Source organism: Anas acuta, chromosome 1, assembly GCF_963932015.1.
Source record: "Anas acuta chromosome 1, bAnaAcu1.1, whole genome shotgun sequence".
Classification (NCBI taxonomy): Eukaryota; Metazoa; Chordata; class Aves; order Anseriformes; family Anatidae; genus Anas; species Anas acuta.
The window spans coordinates 84,011,933-84,036,676 of NC_088979.1; the positions used below are offsets into that span (position 1 = coordinate 84,011,933).

A 24,744-nucleotide genomic window follows, 5' to 3' on the forward strand; every position below is an offset into this window, starting at 1 on the left:
GGAAATGACTTATATATATAAAATAATGTATATATTATAATATATATAATATATATATATAGGGTGATACAGGAACTTTGGAGTCAATTGTAAGGAGACAAAATGTAAGACAAACTAGCCACAACAAAAAAAAAATCTCACTGGAGAGTCATGCTAAGTTTCAAGATGGTCTCTGAAAAGTAGTAGGTCTGTCATTGCAGACACTTAAAGCATATACAACAAAACACTTGTGGGAATTAAGAGGCAGAGATTCCGCAAGGGACAGAAGATGGAGTAAACTGTCTAATGCTTTCTTTTATCTCAGCTCATGATCTTGAAACTAGGCAGCCTGTTTTACAGTTACATAGCCTCCAGATTACAAAGATGTACATTATACCAGTCCGGTCCACTTAGAAAGGAATGAATATAGCAGCTTTGATCATTCTTAAGTGCAATAAAGCATTAACTACTGTTACTGCTGCCTTCAGTCTCATTGCAGTGGTGGGTTCTGCGTGGTGCCACCATCACAACACAGACTGGAGGCACATCCTTTCTAAGAGGTGCAGGGATAACCCTGGCATTTGCTCTGAGACTAGGGATTCCTGGAGTTATAAAGTGCATGGAAGGCTTTGGTGGGCTGCAGCTGGGCACAAGATGGGTTTCCCTTCTGCTTACCTACCCTACTTTGACCTCACCTAGACAAAGCTCTAGATATTTTGCTTCTGCACGTCTCCTATGTTCACATAATCTGGCAAAATTTGGATGCTATGTTATCCGCGGTAATGCAAAGTTTGATGAAAGACCTCATCCTGTGTTCCAGTTCCTTTCAGAGCTCTGAGGCCTATATCACACAGAAAAGAGCAAAGGCAGGGAACCACCTTCGGTCACTTATTACACATTATGGATTTATTTCCATTGTGAGAAATGCTCCCTTTTTCAAAAAGCCGCCTTCCACCTCCTCCCCCCCAGCTATTGATTCCACAGATGAAAACAATAACCTGCACCTCGCTGCAGTGAACTCATGAATGTCTAATTTTGAACTGGAAAATGTCACAGACCTCCACTCACAGGCAGGACTTTGAACTGAAATGTATGTCCTGTCTCTTCATCCATGGTTTCCTGCTGGAAACCTCCAAAATTCACTATTAATTTAAGCGTTGTTAATGATACCCAGCCTCTGGCTGGCAGAGGGAGGAGGATGCGATTGTCCATTTTGGTTCCCAGGAGGTCCTTGAATGGCTGTGACGGGCACCAGTAATAGGACTTAGATAAAAAGAGAAGTTGCTAACTTTGTCCCAGTGAATCACAGTTATAATTTCCTTGAACGATGAAAGGGTCGTTAAACTGACTGGGAATACAAAGCCACTCTCCTCAGATTGAGCTGAATCATCTTTGCCCAACTCAAACGCATTGTTCCTTTTCTTACCGGCATACGATAGAGAGCCCTAATGTTTCTTGCAAGTAGGCTGCTCTCAGTCCCATAACATGAATGACACAGATGCTAGTTTGTATGAGCTTTGGGTGCCTTGAAAGCCCGTTCCCTGAAGGTGCATAAAGATGCAGAGAATCACACGAAGCCTTTTATTTGTTTGTTTATTTATATTTTAATGCCCGGGGTTACAAACCCTGGATTATCATTTCCGATATATTAAAGTCATATTGTTGGTAACATTCACACTGCAGTTGATCTCATAGTGGACTGCACCATTTTATAAGAAAGTTTCAGTAATACTGCATTCTTGTTTTTATGCATTACTGGGTAAGTCTGGATTCTGACTCATTTGAAATCACAAGATTCCTATCAGAAAATAAAGTCCCAGAAACTGTAGGACTTTATAATAGGACTGCTGTGTTTCTCTTAGAAGCTAACTATAAAGGGTGATTCTTCAGGGAACCCATGTTTGTGGATAGGGACAGATTTCCCCTTAATGCCAACAAATTTTATTTTTTTAATGAGAAGGATCTCTTAACAGAGCATATTAAACAATCAGGAAGCATTTTGTATTCACTGCTCCCTTCTTCCTATTTTCATCTTCAGACGAAGGCGTTCCTGGTGTGGCAGCCTCCAGCCCTGCGGGAATTAGCACCAGAGAAGGCAGACAAGGGAAAGTGCCAGTGTAGGAAATTTCCCCAAGAAATTTCTTTCCCCAAGAAGGGGCAGCCAAGAAAAGAGGCTTGTGTTTTGAGCCTTTGCAATAGGGGAGCAAGGGAAGACTGTGTTAGAGAAATTAAAGAGAGTTTAAAAGAAACGGGCTAGGGGTTCTTCTTCTTGGGGTGCTGGGAAAGATTTGTGGCCTCTGCATAACGGTGTTAAAGACCTAAGAAACTGTCAGGCAAGCGTTTGAAGGAGAGCAGGAGAAAACGGGGCAAGAAGATGTTGCTGAAGGAGATTGGTTTATTTTAACTGTTGGGGAGGTAAAATGTGTGAGGTATTCCCGGGATAAGCAGCACTGGAAGTCAGAAAAATGCCCTATGATGAGAAACTGGATCCTGTAATAAGTTTTGTGTTCCCATGGAAGACGTAATCAGAGCAAATGACTTGTGTAGCCTGTCTTACTTGTCTCTGTGTTTTATTGCTTATTTCACTACCTGAAGACACATTTTCTTTCACTGATATTTGTACAGGGTTGCCACTGTGTTAAGAAGTCGTATGGGTTTCCGAGAGAAGGCTACACATGCATGTGCACATTCTGCTATCCTGCGGACTTAATTCAAAATACATTGGAGGAAGACATTATTCAACAACTAATAGCTGTTATACCATCAACATATTCTAATGGGCTGATTAGCAATTTTATTGTATTCAATTTGCACCATGGCAATTCCGTGTCAGGTGGAAGAGCTATCAAAATGAAAAACTGCGCTGAAATTAAAAACCAATAGTCCAACTTTCAGTCTGAATGAGCTCCCTGGTAGCATGATGAAGTGCAGTTATCCACGAGTCTGCCCTGCAAAAACGGTCCGTGAAAGTCCTTGTGGAAGGATGGAGAAATTAGTCGTTCCTGCTACTTCACACACAAGCTTAGCAGATATGTCACTGGTGTTTTAGGGTTTCTTTTTTTAATCCTCCCTGTTCTTTCATGAGAATAACACTGAAAAGTCATGACCCTGCCTATTTCAGCTCTGAGGACCTTTTTTTTCCCTGCATTCAAAAACCGTCTGGTTTGTCTACTGCTTTCTAAAATACAGAAATGCAAGCAATAGTTTGCTGGCCTTTGCCTCTCGTTTTCACACCTATAAAGCAGCCACCTCTTCACTCACTGCTAAAAAATATGTACTGAAAATACAGCCAGACTGTCCTTCCGCTCAGAGCGTCGTTTTCTCTGCTACTGGGGAAAGCGTTTGGATTTTTCGTGCATTACTGACTGCCCACTACTTACCAGAGCCCAGAGCAAAAGCAAAGCTCCTTCCCGAAAGCAAGCTTGAGTCTTGAAGAAATCAGCTAACACACCAGCTCAGCACACCCAAATGCTACAGGGAAGCCTCGTGGGCCCCGGGAGCTCTTGGTGGTCCTCATGGTGCTGTGCCTCCTGTGAGGAGATTGGCTCTCTTCCAACCCCTGTCCCCATGTCCTCGCTGCTTGGGCCACCTCATGCGTGCTGACCCAACAGTTTGTGAGGCTGCACATTGACATCTGGGGTCGCCAGGATGAGCCAGTTATAAATAGCCCTTCCAAAGAAAGAGGGGAGAAGATGAATTTGCAGCAGGTGGAGATGTTACTGCCGTCCCCTGCCTTCCTCTCCCTGGTGGTGTCTTGTCCACCTAGCAGAGGCTCTAGCCACAATCTATAGCCACTACCTGGCCTGCCTCGAGTGCTAAAGCAAACCAAAACCTGACAGCAACTTAAGCTAGTCTTCAAGCTGTAAACCCAGCACGCAACTCTGCCGTCAGCTTGGTTGGACTGATGACGGGCTCTAGCCACAAGGGAGAGCCTGCTTCTGCCACCTCTGGGTCCTGCTGACCCAGTGAAAAAGTATCATCCCCTGGGTGGGAATGTGATCCCGGGTCAGCTCGGTGGAGCTGATGCCAGGGCTAGCCCTGCCGAGCTGGGCTCCTGGCAAGCTGCAGAAGTCAGCGTGACATGTGGCATGCTGCCCAGCGCGAGTGGCACCACCTCACACACCCTTAACGCCAGAGCAAATAGCTGCAGGGGGTGCAAACAGGGATACACGAAGCTCTCTGCAGGGAGGGGAAAGCCCCAGACAGAGACAGAGGTGACAACTCCGAACACACAGCAAGAGAGAAACCAGCTGCAGCAGAAGCTGCAACAAACTGCATGCATTAGCAAGGACAAATGCTGTGAGCACCGCGTACACCGAACAACATGTGACATCCTTTTAAATCTTATTAGGAATTTAAATATCCTCCTTTCTTTTCTTTTCTTTTCTTTTTTTTTTTTCCTCCCAATGAAAAGCATGCTCTATTGTTACTTAAATAGCATATATTTCTGTGATAGCCTTTTAATGCAGAGCCGTTTTTCTTTAGGGCCCTGAATATATGCAAATGAAAACGAAGAGAGGAGCTGAAGTATAAAGGAAGCACAGTAGTCTGGAAAAAACAGAGGGGTAAATGACTGCAAAGATCAACTGGCAAGGCAAGCTTATTAGGCTTTTGGGGGAGGAAGCGGGTGTTATTAAATGCCTAGTGTCTCATCCTATGTGAATATAACTACCTTATTATAGCGGCCCTACAGAAGTCAGAATATGCGGAGGAAACAACCTCCACTGAGATAAGTGATACAAATCAGAACATTTCCATTCCCTCGACTGTGATGCCATCAGACTCAGAAAGTGCTGTTTAAATATGAATGGCATCCTGTTTATGTGCGTATTAACAATATGTATACCAGTAAAGGCTTGCCAAGATGCAAATATTGCTCTGCACAAAAGTCTTTCCCACTGAGACTGGCTAGAAAAAATAGCATCGGGACGCGGGCTGGTAACAATAAGTACAGCTGAAGCCAATAATGAGGTAAAATACATATGCCTATGTTAGAGGTATAAAAGCTTGGCCCTGAGAAAGGTACCTCGACCTGCCTGGTGACAGTGCACGTGTGACAGGGATCCCTCCTGCTGCTTCCAGCACCTCTGCTGGGTGGCCACTGTAAATGACGGCGGCTGCCAGCACAGAAGGGCTGGGGGCAGTTTTGTTGCACAAGTGTAACTTCAAGCAAATACAGTGATCGTGCTGAAATTTGCTTCAAAATGAAAAGAAATGATGTAGAAATGTGGAAAAGGGTAAACAAATGGGAAGCACGCACTGCAGTATTAAGCGGACGCGTCCCGCCTGATCAATGAATGCATTAGGGCTGCCCGGCTTGTGGCAGTGCTCCACGCACACACTTTTAAGGAAGAGCTCGAGGAGGGAGAATTCCCAATACAGTTTATTGGCTTACGTATTAGTTATTTCTCTACACAGTCACTGGGAGGGCTGTAGAGGGTCACCATGACATTTCTATATGCGGGCTGTGTTTTTTCCCACTCAGCTGCTGTCTCAGTCTAGCGTTCCTAGCCATGCTGGAAATTCTGACTTGGTTTTGTTTCAGCCACCAGCTGTCTAAAACATTATTCATGCACATTCATTCAGAGAAAACCCAGAGATTTGCCTACAGAGGTTTTTCACCAGCGTTTGCACAAGGGGTGTCACTGTATTTGCCAGAATGCTGGTGGAAAACACAAGCCTTGCAAGTGCTCATGTGAAGGTGCCTGCATCAGGGTTCGCAGAGGATTTTTTGCTTCCCCTAATCTCCTTTGATGTTTTTGGCACAGAATGAGTAAAAAATGATCCCTAGCGAACATGCTCGACAGGGGATTTCTTCCTGTCACCTATCTATTAATTCTCACCACCTCCCAAACTGCAGCATATGACTGCTCCTACATCTTAGTGCCAAGTTTCTGCTGAAGTTCATCTAGCCTTCAGAAGCCAGGTTCAGAGAACGTCATTAGACCACTTTTATAATAGTGACAAAAGCAGCGTGCTTTTCAGTTTAACCAGAAAATAGTTAACCTGTGGAAAGTGTAAAATTTCTCTAAAGAACTGCCTAAAGTCACTTATCTTCTGAGCATGAATGACCTCAGCCAGAAAGCTGAGCATCTGAAAAGCAGGCATCTTTTTGTATAAGGAGAGAAATTAAACTATTTGCATTTTAAAATATAACAGTTACAATCCAAACTAGTTATAAAGGATGCAAACACCTGCAACAAAAAATTAGTCTTTGTCTGGGTCAGTTTGTATCTGATCTCTGAACAAAGTGCTATATGTCACCTGCAGCAAGGAATACTTGGGGTTTTGCACAGGTCTTTTTGATGTTATTTTTATTAACCTGTGGAATTTTAGGGAACTGGAAAAAATATTATTTATTTTTCCTTTGATGCATTATCTTACTAACTTTCATTGAGAAAACTTCTAAATTGTGCATATCACCTGAGAACAGAATTAATAATTATGTGGCCTAATGTAGACGAAAGCAACATTAAGCTCTGCCAGGCTGTAGAACCAGAATTGTCTGGTGTGTTTGCAGGTCCAGAGCAGTAAATCTGCTTTCCTTTGCACTTTTTCTCAACCTGACCTCCAAACTGACCAAGATGACCAAGCAGCTGTGAACCAAGTGAAATGCTTGTGCAGTTGAATGGCAGCATTGCTTAAGCAAGAACCTCAAGACCAAGTGTCTGAAACACTGCAGGACAATGCTACCTGTGAGGCAGAGATGTCCAGCCCTAGCAGGGGCCAGATATTACAGCCAAGATGCAGCCTTGTAAGGAGAGCTGGGTAGGGCTAAGTGTGCAGTAGTGCCGGGAGCCTTCGCTCTGTTATTATCACAGGTTGTACATGGAAGCTTTCCTACTTGCCTAAGTGTTTTGGTGGGTTTCTTGCAAAGCAAGAGCAGAGCATGTGCAGGGTTGTGTGGTACCTGACATCACGGAGGTGCACAGGATACCGATTAGCCTCAAGCAAGGCAAAGTGTGTCAGGGTGCTGAGTCAGAGCCTTTCCCTGGCTAGCTCCTCTCATCTTTCCTTCAGCCTTGGCCCATGGAGAAAACATCCTTGCTAGCTGAGGTCTGTATCCCTAAGGACACTACGCTCTGAACGCCTGCATCCCCTGTTCCCTCTGTTCTCCCACGGGCTGTGGCATCACTTTGGGTGCTTTTTATGGGGATGGTGACAGCAACAGCAGCAATTCCTATCCCCAAGCTCCAAAATCCCACAAGGGAGCAGAGCTGCAGCGTCCTGCTGCCATGTGAGGCAGTGGAGCAGGGGGTGTCCCAGGTTCACGGCTGGCCTGCTCTTCAGGATGTGCAGAGCCTGTTGGATCTATCACGTGCTGCACTGGAGTATCGTTGCCCTCCTGCCCAAAACCTCACTGATTTCCCCAGCAGCCTGGCTGCATCTCTGGCAGGAGCACTGCAGGTAGCAGCAGCAATGAATCTGTCTCCAAACGTGTGTAGGAATTGATCAATGCACCCATTTATAGCACATCCTTGCCCTGAGGTTTACCTTCACTTTTTTTTTTTTTTTTTTTTTTTTTTTTAACTTCCACAACTAGCAGCATCTGAACAGTTCGAGTTTGCCGATTTCCTGCCATTGTTATTTTTGTTTTGTTTTGTTTTTCCATTGAAGCAAGCTTAGTTTCTTCATGGCACTCAGTAAGAAAAATGCCTAGATTCCTTGGGAGAACTTCCCAAACTCTTTTATCAGGCTTGGATCAGTGATGTGGAGGGGCTTTTATTTTATGACCCGGCAGAGGTGGCCTGCAGGTCATGGCAGTAGCTCTGGGATGCTCTAGGTAGCGTTGGTGTGTGGAGCTGCCAGGTACAGGACCAGTGCCTGCAGCATTAGCGCAGCCAGCACACCGTGTCCTCTGCTGCTCTTGAATTCTCCGGATAGAGGTAAGCTGCTGTGCTGCTGCAGCTGGTCATTGGTATTGACTGCTTTCACGTGGTCTTACCTCATCTCTTTCACCGTGAGTTTTTATCATGACGTGGAGTGTGGCTAAAATCCCGAAAGCCGTAGTGATTTAATTACAGCTGTCTGCTCAGCAAGCGAGAGCGTGCTCCTGATCACAGCCTCTGCAGTTGGGATGATAACAGAATTTCCATCACCCCCTTCTTTGCTGTCTCAGGAAAGCCTGAATAAAAATTTTCACTTTCTTTGAATAGCTGTGGGGTGGGTTTTTTTGGCAGAGGAGAAGTCTCTGCAGATAGCATTCTTAGCGCTGAAAGCTACTGTCATCAGACTAAGAAATAGCTTCTAAAAACTAAAATGATCAATATATAATATACCCTGGCATAATTTCAGTCTTCATGGAATAGCTACATGAAATGCTGCATCTAATTGGCCCCTTGAAAACCGGCATTATACATTCATGTCTAGGCTGTAATCAAGCCACATCTTTAGGTAACATGTTATGACTTTAAAGGCTCAATCTGGTTGTCAAATACCTGGCAAACATGCTATGATTAAGAAACAAAAAGTATTTATTTACTTTCATCTGAACATCTCCACTTTCTCTGCTGCCTGTGCTATGTGAAAAGGAAACTCAGACTGAAATATGAATTTCACCCCCCAAATTTCAGGGTTAAAAATGCTTGCAGGTGGCCACAAGCTTCTGTAAAGCGGTCTGTATTCAGCCTAAGGCTTTTTAGTGTGGCAAGAATTGGGGATGTGGGTGTGCTGGCCTCTCAGGTACCAGCCTGGTGGCCCACGTGGGGTGCTGGGCCCACAGCACCGCATGTCACCTGGTGAGAGCCTCAGCACTCGGCTCTGCCTTTTTGGCTGCCCTTCAGGGGAAGCGCTCTGCCCCTGAAGTGATTTGTTCATTATCTGAGCATGGGATATTGTTATTGGGACGGGAATAAGGCAGCATTAACTTTATTTTTTCATTAAACTAGACAGACGAGACTCAAAAGATGCATTAGGAGCCAACAAGGGCATTACCATTTTTTAGCCAATTTTCTTATCATTGCCCTAAAAGTGTGAGGAGATCCATTATAAGGCTATAGTTTAAAACTGTGCCAGCAGAATAATTTAGAAGTTATCCAAAATTAACAAACCTCAGCTGATATTTCTCCCACAGGTTGGACAGTATAATTTTATTTTCTTTTCCAGCATGCCTAGGTAACACCTCTGCTGCTGAGGAGAGTCTTGAAATGGTTTTGTTGTTATTAAACTGAACTTTAGAAGCAATTATCAAGGCATGATTAATGCATATAGCTGAGTAGGTGTATGGTGCACTTTTATTGGACAGCTAGAAGCTGCCGTTTGTTTTTCCCAAATCACCATGAATTTGGGGTCTCAGTCACGAAAATGTGTCCACAAGCAGCATAGCTGCCAGGAGCCTGCCTGCTCACCTCAGCAGGGTCTCTCTTGTGTGCCTCAGTGTTTGCAGGATTTGGGCTGTGGTATGCAACAGGCTGGCAGAGGGAGAGCTCCTGGCTCAGCACCTGGCAGGCGTCATCATCAGTTTGGTTTAGATAATTCTGGCTGGTTTGCTGCTGATATTATCTGCAGGGGGTGCTCGCTGTGTGCTCTTCAAATGTCTGGTGACCGTGTTGTCCCACCAGCTGTGTGCTGGCAGCCGCTGTGCCGGTCAGTGGGCAGAGGGCACAAAGAAGGACTAGGGTATGGACCAGTCCACATGGCACCTCACTAGCCCAAGAAAGAAGCAAAGAGGAAGAGAGATAAACTCCTTTGAAAAGCTGTCTTGACATGGTGATGTTCCTGATGCTGCTTGTGCTGTTCCCAGCCCTTTGCTAAAATTTTCTGTTAGCTAGCTTGAGTGTTACTCCCCTCCTGCCCAACAAAAAAAGGTTAATCTCAAACTTCATTTCCACTCCATCCTCAAACCATTATCTTCTGCCAGCATGCAAATGACCAAAGCATTACTTCTTGTCATAGTACTGAAAGGACAGGAATGCAGCAAGTTGAAATTCAGCTTATAATTGCCAAAATGTTTTCCCTCTATTTGCCCTATTTTGACAAGAAATGGTTTATGTCAGCTGAAAGGAGTCTGAAGACACGTCAGCATCTTCCTTTTTTTTTCTGAACAACCAACTGTGTTGGCAAGTCAATTTATGAAGGCTAAATTAGAAGCAATAGACAAGAGATGGCAAAGTCTTTATTAGATAAAACAGGCAATGCAGGGTATATATGCTCTCTGTCTGAGAAGTTATCTGATACCAGACTGACAATATTCTTGCCCAGCGGAAATTATTAGTCTTTGGAAGGGGGATGGAGCAAAACACATTAAACACGGGAGTGCGAGGGACGTCTTTCTGCTCCTCGGTTATCACAGGTAGCGATGCCGCGCCGTGTGACAGCCACAGGGAGAAACCCACCCACCCACTGCTGAAGATGTGCCAGCCTCTGGGACAGATCGCAGAGCATACCTGATGACAGGGCCACGTCTCGTACAGGTGGATGTGACTAATCACACAAGCAGGTACGCAGGGTGGCACCGGCGTGATTGGTTTTCAAAGCCCTCAGAGGTCGCAGACCGTACGTACGCAGTTCTATCCAATTAACTAAAATTATGTTGCACGCCGTGTGTGCTTGCGAGGCTCTGTGGGTAAAGACTGGCTCTAGTTCAGCAGGCTATTAGGGTTTGAAGCCCTGATTCAGCAAGGTACTTCAACACACGCATAAATTTTCAGCATTTGAGGAGTCCTGTTGTTGACACTGGGACTACTTAGGTGCCTCAAGCTGAATAACCGCTTAAATGTTTTGCTGAATATGACAACGTTGAATAAATGTGGTACAGGTCTAGGGCTTTTAAATGTCATGTCAGGCAGAGCAAACACCGCTAACGAACACCGAGTTCCTGTCAGAAGGGTACCGAGCTTCTCCGGGGCGAGGGAAGTCTTGAAGTGGTGCTGCTGTGTGGGAGCCGAGTCAGAACTGACTGTAATTGACTGCACGCTTACCTTTCCCTGCCACAGAGACCGTCTCTCATCTCGTCTTTGGTAGCAGTTTGGTATTACTTCTCCTTATTAGGAATAATAATTAAAAAAAAAAAAAATGTGGCTCGCAGTCTAGCTCAAATTCTTGTGATTCTTGTGCAGCTTCATTCAAATTAGGGGCCATCAACACGTCCAGGATGCATTGATCTGCTGAGGAACCTCAAAGGCTGCAAAACCCAATGACAATTCATTTTTTTGTTTCAGCAGATTGAGTCAGAAGCCCGGGAGGGGCAGAGGAGGGACGTTTTCATGGCTGATATTGCATTAATGAATCCGGCCCTTTGTTCGGCTGGGGGCTGCATGCTGACAAATGCGCTGCTTCCTGAAAGCCATAACATCTTTGTGCTGTGTCCAGGTGCAGGAAGTAGGCTACAGACCGGGGCAGCCTGTTTCAAAAAAAAAAAAAAAAAAAAAAAAGGATTTTTTTTTTTAAGCTGTTTTAAGATTAAGAAAGCAACCCAAAATCTCAAGACATGCTTAAGATCAAAAGGACTCCAGCTCGAGAAAATATCAGAGCCTCTTTTCATCCCATGGCTGGCCATCTTTCTCCACTAATGAAGCCTGGTTGAATCGACTATTATCTATCCTTTTCCATAGACGCTGCCTTGTTTTTTCTTTTCTGGAATCTTCTTTATGGTCATTAAGTCCACTGCAAGCTACAGATTAGGTAGTTGTGTGTGTGCATTGCGATGCTGTGTCGGGCTGCTCCTTGGCTAGGGTTGACAAGAGGCCAGTTTCCTGGCACTGGCAATTAGTCAGGAACTGTAATACTCTGGATGCCAAGTTCTCAGATACTGTCGCATCAGATCATTCTACCCTTGAATTGTCTCAGGACCTACGCTAACACCCAGTCAGCCTATCGGTTTCACACCGCACTTCCCAGCTTGAAAATCAATAGGAGGTAAGTGGAGGGTGACAGGGTCCCATGGAATTTGACAACTTGGTATCGAAGTGTAGTGTGCACCTCGTAGCAGGAAAACCTGGGACTCGGCTTGCAATAAAAGTTACTTTTTCAGTGTGGTGGTGGAACTCAAAAATTGAAGGAAGAATGTTCCGGATTGACCTATTCATCTTCTAGTGAATGAATATATATACGTATTGGAGAATTTCAAATAAGAATAGAGTCTGCTAGAATCAAAAGACTAGAACACAAGTCTTACACATTAGCGTAGACACGGCACATAAAAGTGGAGTGCTTCACCTCAGTCTGCTCATCCACGCTGCAGAAAGCCATTTATCACACTGTCTGCCTGATTCAAACCCCACAAGCAGTACCCACAGCAGCTGACGGAGTACTATGTGATGTCTGAGCTCCCCAGCACTGGGACCAACAAGTGAGCATCTCAGTGACTGACCTATGATGTCCTCTTACTCTAGGTCAGTGGGTGCTCAAGTCTCTCTTTCTATGGAGTGCATAGCTCTGCCAGGACATTGGGAGCACATCCCTCTGCATGGACTTCTTGAGAGCCTGGTGGCTGGGAGCTGCCCATGGCAGGGAGAAAAGCCTGGTTATAATGTTTGTTCCAAAATAGCAGGTAAGGCTTGTGTACCTAACCTCCCCACATGTTGGGATTATACTTTATCCTTTGAACTACAGTGGACCAAAGGCCACTCCCCAGACAGCAGCAAGATGGCTTGGGTATGCCAAAGCTTTGACATTTCCTCTTTTTCTTCTTCCTTTTTTTTTTTTTTTTTTCAATTATTTGTTTATAACTATTTCCCAGATTATTCATCTTGAAGTTGAAAATATCTTCCTTTGATCTGAAACTGCATTCTTCTGCAAACACATTCTTTTGGAGATTAAAAAAAATGGGTTTAGAGAGAAGTATTTGAGATGTTTTCACAGCTGTACGTATTACAGGACCAATCCACAGTCCAAGCAGGGCTCAGAACTTGACAAAAAGTCTGCCACTGAATTAAATGGTCATTCAATTCAGTGCAGATAGTATGTAAGAGGATATCAGAAATAAAATGTAGCCAAAGTCATTGCAAATGATCTAAAACAAAATACATTCTTGTGTTTCATCACACTACTTTTTTGCCGCTTGGTTTCTGACCAGCCCCTGAGGATGACACGCTGTGTTAGGTGCCAGGAGAATCTGGGTGCTTACTACACTGCTAATCCAGATGTGCTGGGCAGTGTTGGACTAGTTATTTAGCTCATGTCTGCTTCAGACAATTACAACCCCATTAAGTACCTTCTCTGAAGGGAATCACGCATTCAGTCCTCATGTTCTCAGCAAGCTGGGACGCTGCCACGAAGCACATCCAGAGGGACAGGATGGTGCCTCGCAGCACTCAGTGGAGCAGAGCTGGCGAGGAAGGGCTGACAGAGACCCTCTGCCAGCAGGGAGGTTCTGCTCCTGGCCCCCACTTTGCTGGGGGGACGGAAGGAATCAGAAGCTGGATGGGTGCTTCTGCCAGACCCTAGTCACCCTACTTGTGGATTAAAACCTTCAGGTTTTTTGTTTTGTTTTGTTTTGGTTTTTTTTTTTTTTTTTTTTTTCCTCTTTAAATTGTAGTGGAGCCTACAGCTGCTCATGGACTTTGCTCCTCTGCCTTTCAGCTGCATATCACGAAGTGCTTTACAACACTAATTACCTGAGAAGCTGACAGGCAACCCTCCACCTCTCCTGCTGTACCATGTTTTGAAGTAGCTGCCCACAGCTTTCCACAGTGCCAGTAAATTTGAGACCTTGGATCTTTCATGGAAGGAGTTGAGTTGTCTCTGCTGGCCTTGAAATCTCTGAGAGCAGCCGTGGAAAGGGAGGGGACAGCTGGGAATACTGAGAAGACCTGAGCGAGATCCTTCAGAGCTCATCTGTCAGTGGCCAGGGTGAGTCTCACAGCACCCTTGGGACTGCATGGGGAGTTGCTCTTCTGATTGTAGAAATGGGAATCCTGCAGCAGAAGGGGCTAGCATCACCTTCAGGACCAGAATCTGCAGTGTGCTGGTCCAGCTCCTGTCCCATCTCTGCTAGCAAGGGCACATCTCTGGAGAAGAGCTGAGCACTTTGCAGCGTGCCTGGAAATCCCCAGGCATTTCACACACTGACTGCATCTCAGGATTTGGGTCTATACAAAAAGAGGATTCCTTTACCAATTAAAAAATAATAATAAAATAAAAAAAATAAAGGGGGTCTCCAATACTTCAGAATCTTGTCCCTATTTGGTCTCCATTTATCTGTCTAGTCTGTTCTAGATTTTATTTTTTCACAAAAATGAGACTACTGGATTTTGGACATTGTGCTAGTACAAAAATCACTTCCTTTGCTAAGCAAAGGCTCTCCTCTAAATCCCATGCTGAATATCTCTTTCTGCCTGAGTCATCAATTGTGTCATTCCTCTGGGATCCTCCCAGGCAAGGCCTTAATAAAAAAAAATAAATTAAAAAAAAAAAAAAAATGCTACTGAGCACCTTGTTGAAAGCATACTTGTTACTGTGCATTCCACCTGAATTGCTCGGCAGCACCTATTTCTCTCTATTCAGCAAAGGCTGCTAGGAAATATTAGGTGTGAACTCGGGGATTTGCAGCTTTTGTGTCTGTGAGCCCATTTCACTCAGCCTATGGGAAGCCCTGAAGGCAGAACAGGAGTCGTTTGTCCATTTGACCAAGACTATTTCCCCTCCTTTACTCTCCAGGGATCTGTACTTTGATTTCCCTTCTCTTCCGTGGAAAACCAGGGTGTTTTTTTCGGTGTGAGGACACTGTAAAGAATTCAATAGTTCCCGTTTCTCTCCCGTTTCAAGTCCTTCTTACACCCTTCAAGGATGAGGAGAGCAGAGCCAAGATGGGATGGAGACCAGCAACACGCAGCCACCTGAACTAATTGTGAACAGTCCTTATCATACGGTGGTCTTGAACACACAGGCTCCTGAGGCACTGTAGGAGTTAAATATCGGAGCTGGTGTCTTGCAGGAGAGCTCCAGCGGGAGGAGATGCTCTGCTATGCGTGCAGTTACCATTAGATGTCTCTAGTCCCTTGGTCTTGGGAGAGGAAGCAGCCAGGCGTGACAGTCGGTGGTTAGCAGCATTAGATGGGAATTGGAAAGTGGTCATTAATCCTCTTAGTTAGCGAGTAAGGGCTGATACAAAGTGCCCAACTGCCTGGGAATGAGCTCCTGGACTGCAAACTCAACTTCTTGTAAATCAAGGTCCTCGCTGACCTCTGGCGGACCCGGACTTTCTGAAGGAAGTCATTTGATGAAAACAGAGGCGCTGGTTGAAAGCATGCAGCGCTCAGGATGCTCTACGTGTTAGAAACGTGTCCCTACACAGTTTGTTTCGCAGTTTTTGAGGAGTCTGCCTTTGTTTTCCTATTTAGCTTGCTTATATAAACATCACCATAGATTTTCCCTGTCTCTCCTCACTGTATGATTAATAGGGATTTTTCAAAAAAGTAAAACTCACATTTCCAAAAAGACTTACCAAGCAAAACTAAGCTAAGCAAGGCCAAACCAAGCTTCTATTAAGTTATTTGGGGCTTGGTTAGATCTTTAATATGGATCAGTTTGCTATTTCCATTTGCTATATGAATAAACCAGCCCGGAGCAAAATTAAATGACTTGCCATGGCCAGCACACAAATTAATGGGAGAACTGGAATTTGACTAAATGCTCAGTCTGGTCAGTTTGTCTCTTTCTACTATTTTCATGAAGCCGATCACAGAAGAGAATGACATATCTGTTCTTTGCTGTGGGCTCACAGAACGCAATTAAGAATGGAAATAGGTATTAAGATGTATAAAGGTCTCGAAGGTAAAGCACATGGAAAGGAAAAAATGCAAAGTACTAATTACATTAATTGTGATCAATTAGAGAAAACTCTCCCCACCCCTTTTTATTTGAGCAAAAGAGGTTTTGGAGAACTCGTGAACCATGTCTGGTGCTCAGCAGAACCCTACGGAAGTGTCAAAGCAGCAAAACCAGACCGGCAGCAGACATAAGATTGACTCTACCACCTCAAATCCATCACCCCCAGAGTGCCCAGAGTTGGAGGGCAGGGGGTGGGTGCAAGAACATAGCAAAGGTCCCTCCTCAGAGCACTATTCTCCATCTCTGTATGCTGTAGGCACCAGCGTAAGATGGGCAAAAGCAGCCCTGGTAAGGACAGACCCCTGACACTGTGTGGCCCTGAGCAGGATCAGGCCCGTTGTGTTGTGGCTGGCCACATCAGACTTGAAGTCGGTAGCCACGAGCAGCTGCAGGGCCGCATGAATAGTCATTTCAACATTTTCCGATAGTTGCTGAACTTCTCGTAAAAAAAAAAAAAAAAAAAAAAAAAAGACTTAACGAAGATGAATGAAACAAATTCTAAGTGTCTGAGATTTATGGTCTACGCAATGACCTTCCTTTGAAACAGTGTCAGTGTCATTCCCCTTGCTGGCTGAGTGCACACACGCACACATGCTGTCTCTGCAGCTCTCCCAGCCCGTTTCTTTCCTTATTTATTTTTTCTCCACCCTGATTTATAAGGACATGCCCTATCTTCATGTCTCAGGGAGCACATAGGACTTTCAATAAACATACACAATGTGGTTCCTTTTCTTCCCAGAGTCAAAAGGAAAAGGCTCCTCCCCGCAAGATAAACAACCCACCCACCCGTTCCCTCAAGCAAATACAGAGGGGAAGAGGCGTCAGGCTTTGCATCGTGCCCCGCAGGCCTAGGGGCTGCCTTCTGCACTGGAGAACTCCATTGGTGAGGACCATCTCTTGAGATTGCCCTGCTACGGATCGCCCCAGGTGAGGGCTGGGGCTTTTGGACCCACCTTGGCTTTTTCCTCACCCCTATGCCAGAGCAAAATAATGCCCGAGGGCCAGGCATTATGCACAGCACCCCATGGGAGCTGATCCAGTTCCTGTTCAGCTGGTACCAAGTGTTTTCTATGGATGATGGCTGAAATGTCTTCTAAACTAATAGTGTGTCACGGTTTTGATTTAAAATAAATAAATAAATAAAATCCATTGACCTAGGGACCTTGAAACTTGTCCAATCTGCCTTACAACCTGACCCCAAGACCGTTAAAGTCAGCTTAAAGTCCCCCTTTGATTTCATCAAACTTTAGATTGGCCCTTTGGCAAATGTTTCAATTAATCTTTGCCAGGTTTCATGTTCGTAATGAAATCTAAATTCGTGTTAGCTTTGTGCAGTTCCCATTTTTATAACAAATGTTCTCGTGGCCCTTGTTTGCAATAAAGAAATGTTCCCAGGCCTTACAGAACACCTTAGAAAGAAGGTAAATCTGTGGCTGTATGCGACCTATATTTTTAAAGGATGCCATAGTAATGTGAAAACCATGGTTGTTATTAGTCAGAAGGTCCCCAAATCACTTTTCACCACAGGACTGTTAGCTTACCCCTTTACCCTCTGTACAGGAACAGTCCCGATATTGGGGAGCAACACTGTGCTCAGCGAGTTGATTACCCCTGAGAAGGGAGGAAAAATAGAAAAAGGACTGCATTGCAGTAAAAACAAACAAACAAACAAACAAACAAAAAAAAAAAAACAAGAAGCCACCAGTCAACTGGTAGCAGACAACTATCCACAAGACTACTCACAGGCAGTAAATGTGATATTGCCCAGGTCAGCACAGACCCCTCTCCTTTTCCACTGAGGACGCAGAGAGCTCGTGTTATCCCACACGTGCTGCAGCAAGCATCCGCAGGGACAGTTGCCATGGATCAGCAGACACCTGATAATTTGTTACCCAGCAGTAAGTTCTCCATGTGTTCAAACCCACAATCGCCCTCAGGACTGAAAGGTGCTCTGCAGTCTTTCGGAGTGTGCCAGGCTTTCAGCCTAGCACTCGGATGCTGCTTAACTCTTTGTAATGCCTTTTTTATTGTTATTTTTTTTTTAAGAATAGGGTCAGAATTGCAGTCCCTGCCTATTATTAATATTATTATTGTATTATTGTTATTAATTGGCATTTCTTGCTCTTCACCTGCTGACTGGAGTGATTATTTCAGGACTTTCTCAGTGCTTGCCCCGCTCCTCACTCCAGTTTAGGGGTTGTCTTTTTGGGGGCTGCTCATTTCTGGAACGGCTCTGTGTTTGGTGGTATCAAATAAATCACTCCCAGATGGGCTGCGAAAACTCTTCCTTCAAAACACAGATACCAATCAGGCTCCATCCCTTATCTTCTGTATTGCAGCTGCTTGTCTCCCTCATCCCACCAGAAATGTTTAAAACTTAACCAGAGCCAAGAGAGCTTAAATTAGCTTTCAAGGACGCAAGCTCTGCATCATATTCACTCCCATTCAATTTTGTTTACATTCTCCACAGTGCTGGCTCAACGATATCCCTGTATTCCCACCCTGTGCTTACTCCAGATCAATCTGCAAAGCACATCTTCTGGCGATAACGTGGGTTTCCCCTTTGTAGCCCCCCAAGGGCCGTGATGGGAAGGTGGCAACAGGCTTTGGCGCCTTCTGGAATAAAACCTTGCACAGGCAGAAGCCAGGGCACATGTCAGCGTATCTGAGCGGGAAGGCAGGCTGGGTAGCCTGCAGCATATGGGAGACCTGGAGAAGTTGATTTAGAGCGAGCCTGTAACTTCCACGGCAACCAGCAGCGGTGTCAGGTCCTTGGGGTACGCTCTGCCAGGGAAACTTCTCCTGCTGACACGATGCTCAGACCTCGCTACCACGGGAGGAGCCTTCTGGGGAATAAAGCAGCGCGGCACTCCAGCTGACATCATCTTCCTGCTGCTTTTGTCATTTCAGCCCGGTGTGGCTTCACGCAGAATTAATGGGACGTGCTAATAATTGGAGGACGGCGGTCTGCACGTCGGGCAGAAGGATGACTGGGTGTATTGGAGTCCCTCGCTGAGCTGCAGTTTGGGTGCCTTTCTTTATCTGAAAGTCAACTGCATATCCTGAATTAACAGAGATAAGCTCGGCTGAATAAAAATTCCTTTCAGTCAGGGTTTAAGGCCCCGTTTCTTGAGGAGATAGACAAATGTGTGCTAAAAAGCCAAGTCTTATCCCAGAGTACATGCTATCTTGGCTACTAACACATTGTAAAAGATAGATTTAACAAATGTGTGGGTTTTCTATGAACTCCAAAATTGTGTTGTGTTGGAGAAGCTCTTTCAAGAATAGAACAGGCTTAATATAAAGCAGATCCTTATGTCTGACTCAGGGTGGTTAAAACAACAATGAAAAAAAAGCCCTCTCAAGAAATAGTTAGAAGGACAAGCAGGGACGAAGTGTAAAAGCAAATGCAAAATATACAGAGCCTTGAAAAATACAAGAAAGCAGAAAGCCTATAAATACTTCTGTAAATAAAACAAGGCACTGTCCTCATCTAATTAGCAATTTTTATTAACAGTGGTTTGTTGACTGGTGTAGTGTTTACATGGGGGCTGCATAAAAAAACAACACAATCAGGAGATAGTGGCATTTTAATCCCCCAATTCCCAGCATGGAAATGAAAGTGCTAAACCAGTCTTTTGTGTCCGTCAATAGCCCAGAGGTGCAGAGATCACCGGTCTTTGTATTTCCCTGGGGGGACAGGTTGCAGGGGCGATGCCCAGGGACCCAGCTGAGCTGCAGCCTGCAGGAAGGCAGGGGAGGAGTGCAGTGACTCCAGGCTGATGTTGTTCCACCTCTTGCACATGGATTTGTAAGAACACAACCAGAAAGGCAACCGCTGGTTTCCAGATCCATCTCATCCTGCTGACAGCATAGCGGGATGTGAGCGTGATGTCACAAATTTTATTTACACTTTTTTTACTGAAAATGCATCGATTAGAAAGCTAAAATGCAGCAAAGTCTGCTGGTGACTTTGGGTTGGAGGTAGGGGTCAGGATCAACCTCTCCAGGCTGCTTAAAATTACGATGGGGGATCAGTGTCTGGCCGAGGCTTGCTGGTCCCTCTCCACGTTTTCTTGGAGCCTGCCCAAGGCCTGTGCTGGCCCCTCTGTGCTGTGTGGGACGGAGATATTTGTGCCACCGAGGCAGGTGTCAGGTCCCCAGCTTGCTGCCTCCGTGCCTCTGTGCTTTGTGTTAAAGTAACCTGCTGGCAGGTGGCATTAGTGACTTTTATCTGTGGGAGTAAGGAGAGGGGGGATAACTCACAAGTGGCTTTAATGGGTGAACATAAATATAGCAGGAGACCCGTAATCATGTAATTATCTGTCCTACCTGTCCGTCTGCCATGCACACGTGTCATTGATTAGCCACACACACACATAACACATACCTGCAGCATGTACATCTGTTTGCAAAACGCTTAACAAATCATCCATGGGCTGGAGGCTTTACCCCACACTGCCACTTCTATCACAACTATTCTTTTCCAGTGCTCCTACCTTTCTTCGGCATGGCACTTTTATGCTGGTGTTTAAACGCTGTGAGTTCAGCACAAAGTTGGAACGGAAAATACAAAGAGAACCCTGTTCTGCCACTTCTATGTTTGGTAAAAATGAAAAATTACTTTCCCTGCATTTTTTTTTTGTTAATAAGAAACTCCTCTGCTCAGCCTGGCTGCTGATGAGACAATTTACCTGGGAGGCATCGCCATTCTCTGGGCAAAACAATGAAGGAAACTGCTGTAACTCTCCCTGGTCCTCTCTGCCTCGGGGGAAAGGGGGGATGCAAAGACCATTTCCTCCATGGGGAAAGAAAATGGAAAGTAAGCAGAATAAAGTGGGGGAAAAAAAAAAAAGAAGAAAAAAAAAAAAAAGGAGGAGGGGGATTTTTGCCCCTCTTCTCTCCCTCTGGCGTAAGCAAACAGGCAGGCAAATGAAGGCAGAAACCTGAAATGCATCGCTGCAAAAGGTCAGGCTGTATGTGAGAGGAAAGGCGCACTGATTTGGGTGTTGCATTTCTTCCCTGCTACTGATAACAACAGCAATGTGCGGCAGTAGGGGTGCTCCTGAAGGACAACAGAGACCGTGGGGTGCTGCTCTCCGGCCTCAGGCCTTATGCAGGAGCTCATGCAGACAGACAGACAGACAGACAGACGGCTGCCTGGGCTGCAAAGAGTCGGATCTAACAGGTGTAAATGGGAAAGCGCCGCAGAATTGCCCGTGGCTGAGATAACATTGTCCTGTGAGCCTCAGCTCCTGCATTTCCTGGCGGACAGTTTGCAAGTTAATTGTGAGGGGCTGATGGCCCTGTTAACGGGGTTTTGTGGGGAGGGAAGGGGAGGGGAAGGGAAGAAAAAGGAAGGGAAGACAAAGCAAGTTCATCACAAACATTACAGCACGGTTGGTCATCATGCGAAGCCATTTGAACACGTCATGTCAGTCATAAAACATCTTCCAGGGCTCTAATGCATGGTGAGAGGAACCAAGCCTTATTGCCAAAGGCTTTGAAAGCCCTCTTCTGCACATGGAGCCGAGGCGTGGACTGCTTCTGAAACCAATTTTGGGTGAAACGGCTCCAAACACTGGCTGTTCCCTCCGTGCTGCCCTGAGCCCTGTGCTTGTGGTGTGTCTCCTGCGTGTCCCCCTGGCTCGGTTCACACCTGCCCCTACACAGAAGCAGCACAAAGCTCCCCTTCCCTCACACCCAAGGCTGCTGTTTGGAAGAGGGGTCCGGGGGGGGGGGGCTTTGAAGGCATCACGCTACAGGTGCAGGAAGGTACGTGAGAGCTGAAGCCGGATCGATAGTGAATTTGGGCTTTGCTGGTGATTACCGGCTTTTGAAGAATTGCCCTGATAAGAAAGGTGTTCCTGCAAGCAGGAACAGATTGGGTATTTTTTTTTTTCTTTTGAATTATTGGGCTTTTCCTGGCTTGAACATATACGTCAGGCTCTCTGTGGTGTAAATTAGTCTCAGCTGATGATTTAGACCAGCGATGGTCCCTCCGCACATCCTTTTGTTCCTTACTAACTTGTTTATGGCTGGAGTTATGTTTCCCCGAGGGCTGGGGAGATCGGTTTTCACATCATTGTAGCCTTTTTCTGCCCCTCCTGAGGATCCCTACTGAAAGAGAAGGCTGCAGAGGAAGTGGTTAGCCAGCTGTATGCCCATATGGCCACAGCGCTTATGAACACCATCCCCTAGGAATACTTGTATTAAGTCCTCTTTGGATTTGAGGCTCCTGGGAATTAAAAAAAAAAAAAAAAAAAAATCTCTGTAGAATTAATAGTTTATCACTTCTGCGTTTGATTGCTGTATTAAGAAAACAACCAGTGCCCGACAGGTGTTTTTTTGCCACCTCCAAACACAAGACATCCCACACAAGTGTGACTCCTTAATGAAAAGGCTGGAGAGTGTGTAATTGAGGCTGAGGCTGGACATGCTGACAGGACAGAAGGGACACCTGGACCCTGCTACACCAGTATGCCCACATGGGTTAAGCTCTGTGCTCACCAGCCAGGCGAGGAGCTCTTGCACAGACCAGAAGAACCAGTGAGCAGTTTTCTGCCTCGTGTTAAGCAATGCACAGAGGAATGTATGTATGCTCTCTTTGGCATGCACGTTTTACATCACCTACTGCAGTCTCTCTCACTGAGCAAAAAGAAATCAAAGCAACCAAACAAGAGAAACCAATGGGCCATAGCAGAGCACCCTGCTGCTCACACATTTCATGCCCACCTTGGGAGAAGGCAGGGAAGGTTGGGGGCGAGGGGATGGACGAAGGCAATGCTGAGCAGTTCAGTTAAGGAATGTGCTGAGAGTCAGAAGCAAAAGCTTTTCAAGATCATTTGCAGGGGTACCTAAGTTTTAAAAGCTCATGTGCTTCACTGGTATGTCCCAACCGGAGATCATAAATTGCTTGGCAAAGAGTGTAATCCCACAACAGAGCACTCCTGCTACCAAAATCCTGTCTGATGCTGCTCCCATTTACCTGGTAGGGATGCTGAGGCACAGAGAGGTTGTCCAGTTTCTGCAAGGATAAAGCAACTTACATTGGGAAAAGTGGATGACCCCTGTGATTGCAGAGATCTGACCTTGATGGTCAGGAAGTTCTTGCCCAAAGACCTACATTTCTACATTTATTATTATTATTATTATTATTATTATTATTATTATTATTATTATTATTATTATTATTATTATTATTTGCAGAATTGAAAAAGCCAAAAATAGAGACCTAGGAAGGAGTTGCAAGATATCTACCCTGTATACCAGGATCACCAAAACTTCCCTGCTACCCATAGCAAGCTGCCATAAGGGTCAATGACCAGCAGCCACAAGGATAGTATGCCATAAAAAGAGGCTGGAAAGGGCACAACCAGTGGTCTGTGTCCTCGTGATGGCAGGGAATGTGAAAAATGGCTGAAACAGAAATTAAGATTGCCACTTCCCTATTACTCCTGGTCCACTCTGCAGGCAAAACCAGCTGTCAGTGGCTGAGGACACCCTAGCAGAAGCCAGCTGTCCCAGCTGCCAGCATGGGTGCGACCATCCCTCAGCTCCAAAAGGATGATTCTGGTGTCTGGGAACAGCCTCTAAAGAGGAGCAATAATTAAATTAACATCTTCTCCCTTTTTGACAGACAGGGAGGCGGGGGAGTGGAGAATGGTGTGTGGCTAGAGTTGGAAGTTTTAACTCCAGTCATTGGTGTGATGGCAAAAGTGTCAGGTGGGGGCAAGGTGGTCCTGACCTGTTATGGCCACTGGACATGTCCTTTAAGCCCACTGAATGTATCATTCAGGAATAAGCTACATCATTTTTACTTGTCTTTTACAAGACTTTTTTTTTCCTTGTATATGCTCCAAGTAGAGGCTAAAGATCCAGAAACTATGGCTCCAGAGTCTGCACGTTCCCTCTCATCAGTTTGGTTAATTGCTCATTTCATTTACTAGCTGGGTTTTAACTTTCCTATGGATCACTTGGCTCTTGAAATTCCATAAGTACTGAAAGTCAGCAAATTTTGGAAAGTGTTCTCTGGAGGGAAGTCCTGGAACTCTTACAACAGGCATAATTTTCATTTGTGCAGGTTTAGTGCTCTCACAGAATAAATAAGCATTAACTATCCTCCAACCACGCCAAAATGCAGTGGTTTTGCAGCCTGCCATGTGCTCTACTAGAAGCCTAAGCATTTCACCTTGCAGGCTCGTGCCTCTGTGAACAGAAATTGTGATCATTACTCAGCAGATACCTTCCAGATGAAACCCTACTCCGGATCAGCTAGGTCTGGATTTAATGCACATGATACCAAGGCAGGGGTATTTGCATCTAAACGCTAACTTTTGTGCAAGGGGAATCATGAGAGACAAAGGTAAATTTTTGATTAACCCCTCTAGCCACTGGGTGCCACTATTGATTTGTTAGGTTAACAGGAGAGCAGCGATCTCGCAACTTTACTGGGAGCAATCCACACATAAACCATTTCAATGAATTGTTAATACCTAGGAAGCTCGCCTTCATCCTATTCAATTTATTTAAAAAGCATCCACCCTGCATGTCTTTGATTTCCCTGCTCATGGCAGGGGGGGTGGAATTAGATGATCCTTAAGGTCCCTTCCAACCCAAACCATTTTGTGATTGTATTTCCCTCTACTCTGGTTTGCAGTGACTGTATTTCTGTGCCAGGGTATCATTTAAGGTGCTGATTTAGGGGCTGTGTACCCAGCTCTTGCAAAGCCCGATGAAGCAAAGCATTCAGCTTTATGCTTACCTTGAAAACAGCTGAGTAGTGCCTTTGCAATCAGTGAAACTACTCACGTGCTTACAGCCAAGCATATCTTTGACTGCTTTGCTGGATTAGTGCATAGTGACTGGAACTGGAGACGTGGTCAGCAAAGAAGCTATCCTCTTTGCTGCCAGTTACCTTCCCCAAACCCATCCTTTGCAATGCAGACTTAGGTCTGTAGCCACAAATAAGATGCATGCAACTATTGCTGTTAA

At 45.3% G+C, this 24,744-nt stretch overlaps 1 protein-coding gene and 1 long non-coding RNA gene across 2 annotated transcripts in view; one reads left to right on the forward strand and one right to left on the reverse strand.

The window, feature by feature from the left end:
• The window catches only part of LOC137858498 (uncharacterized), a 47,332-nt gene extending 27,929 nt beyond the window's left edge, over positions 1-19,403 (forward strand). The window contains exons 2-3 of the long non-coding RNA XR_011097786.1: positions 16,490-16,677; positions 18,661-19,403. This is a non-coding gene — a long non-coding RNA (uncharacterized lncRNA). The remainder of the gene's footprint in view (positions 1-16,489; positions 16,678-18,660) is intronic.
• ATP6AP2 (ATPase H+ transporting accessory protein 2) overlaps positions 1-24,744 on the reverse strand; it is a 103,843-nt gene that overhangs the window by 61,538 nt on the left and 17,561 nt on the right. The window lies entirely within an intron of this gene.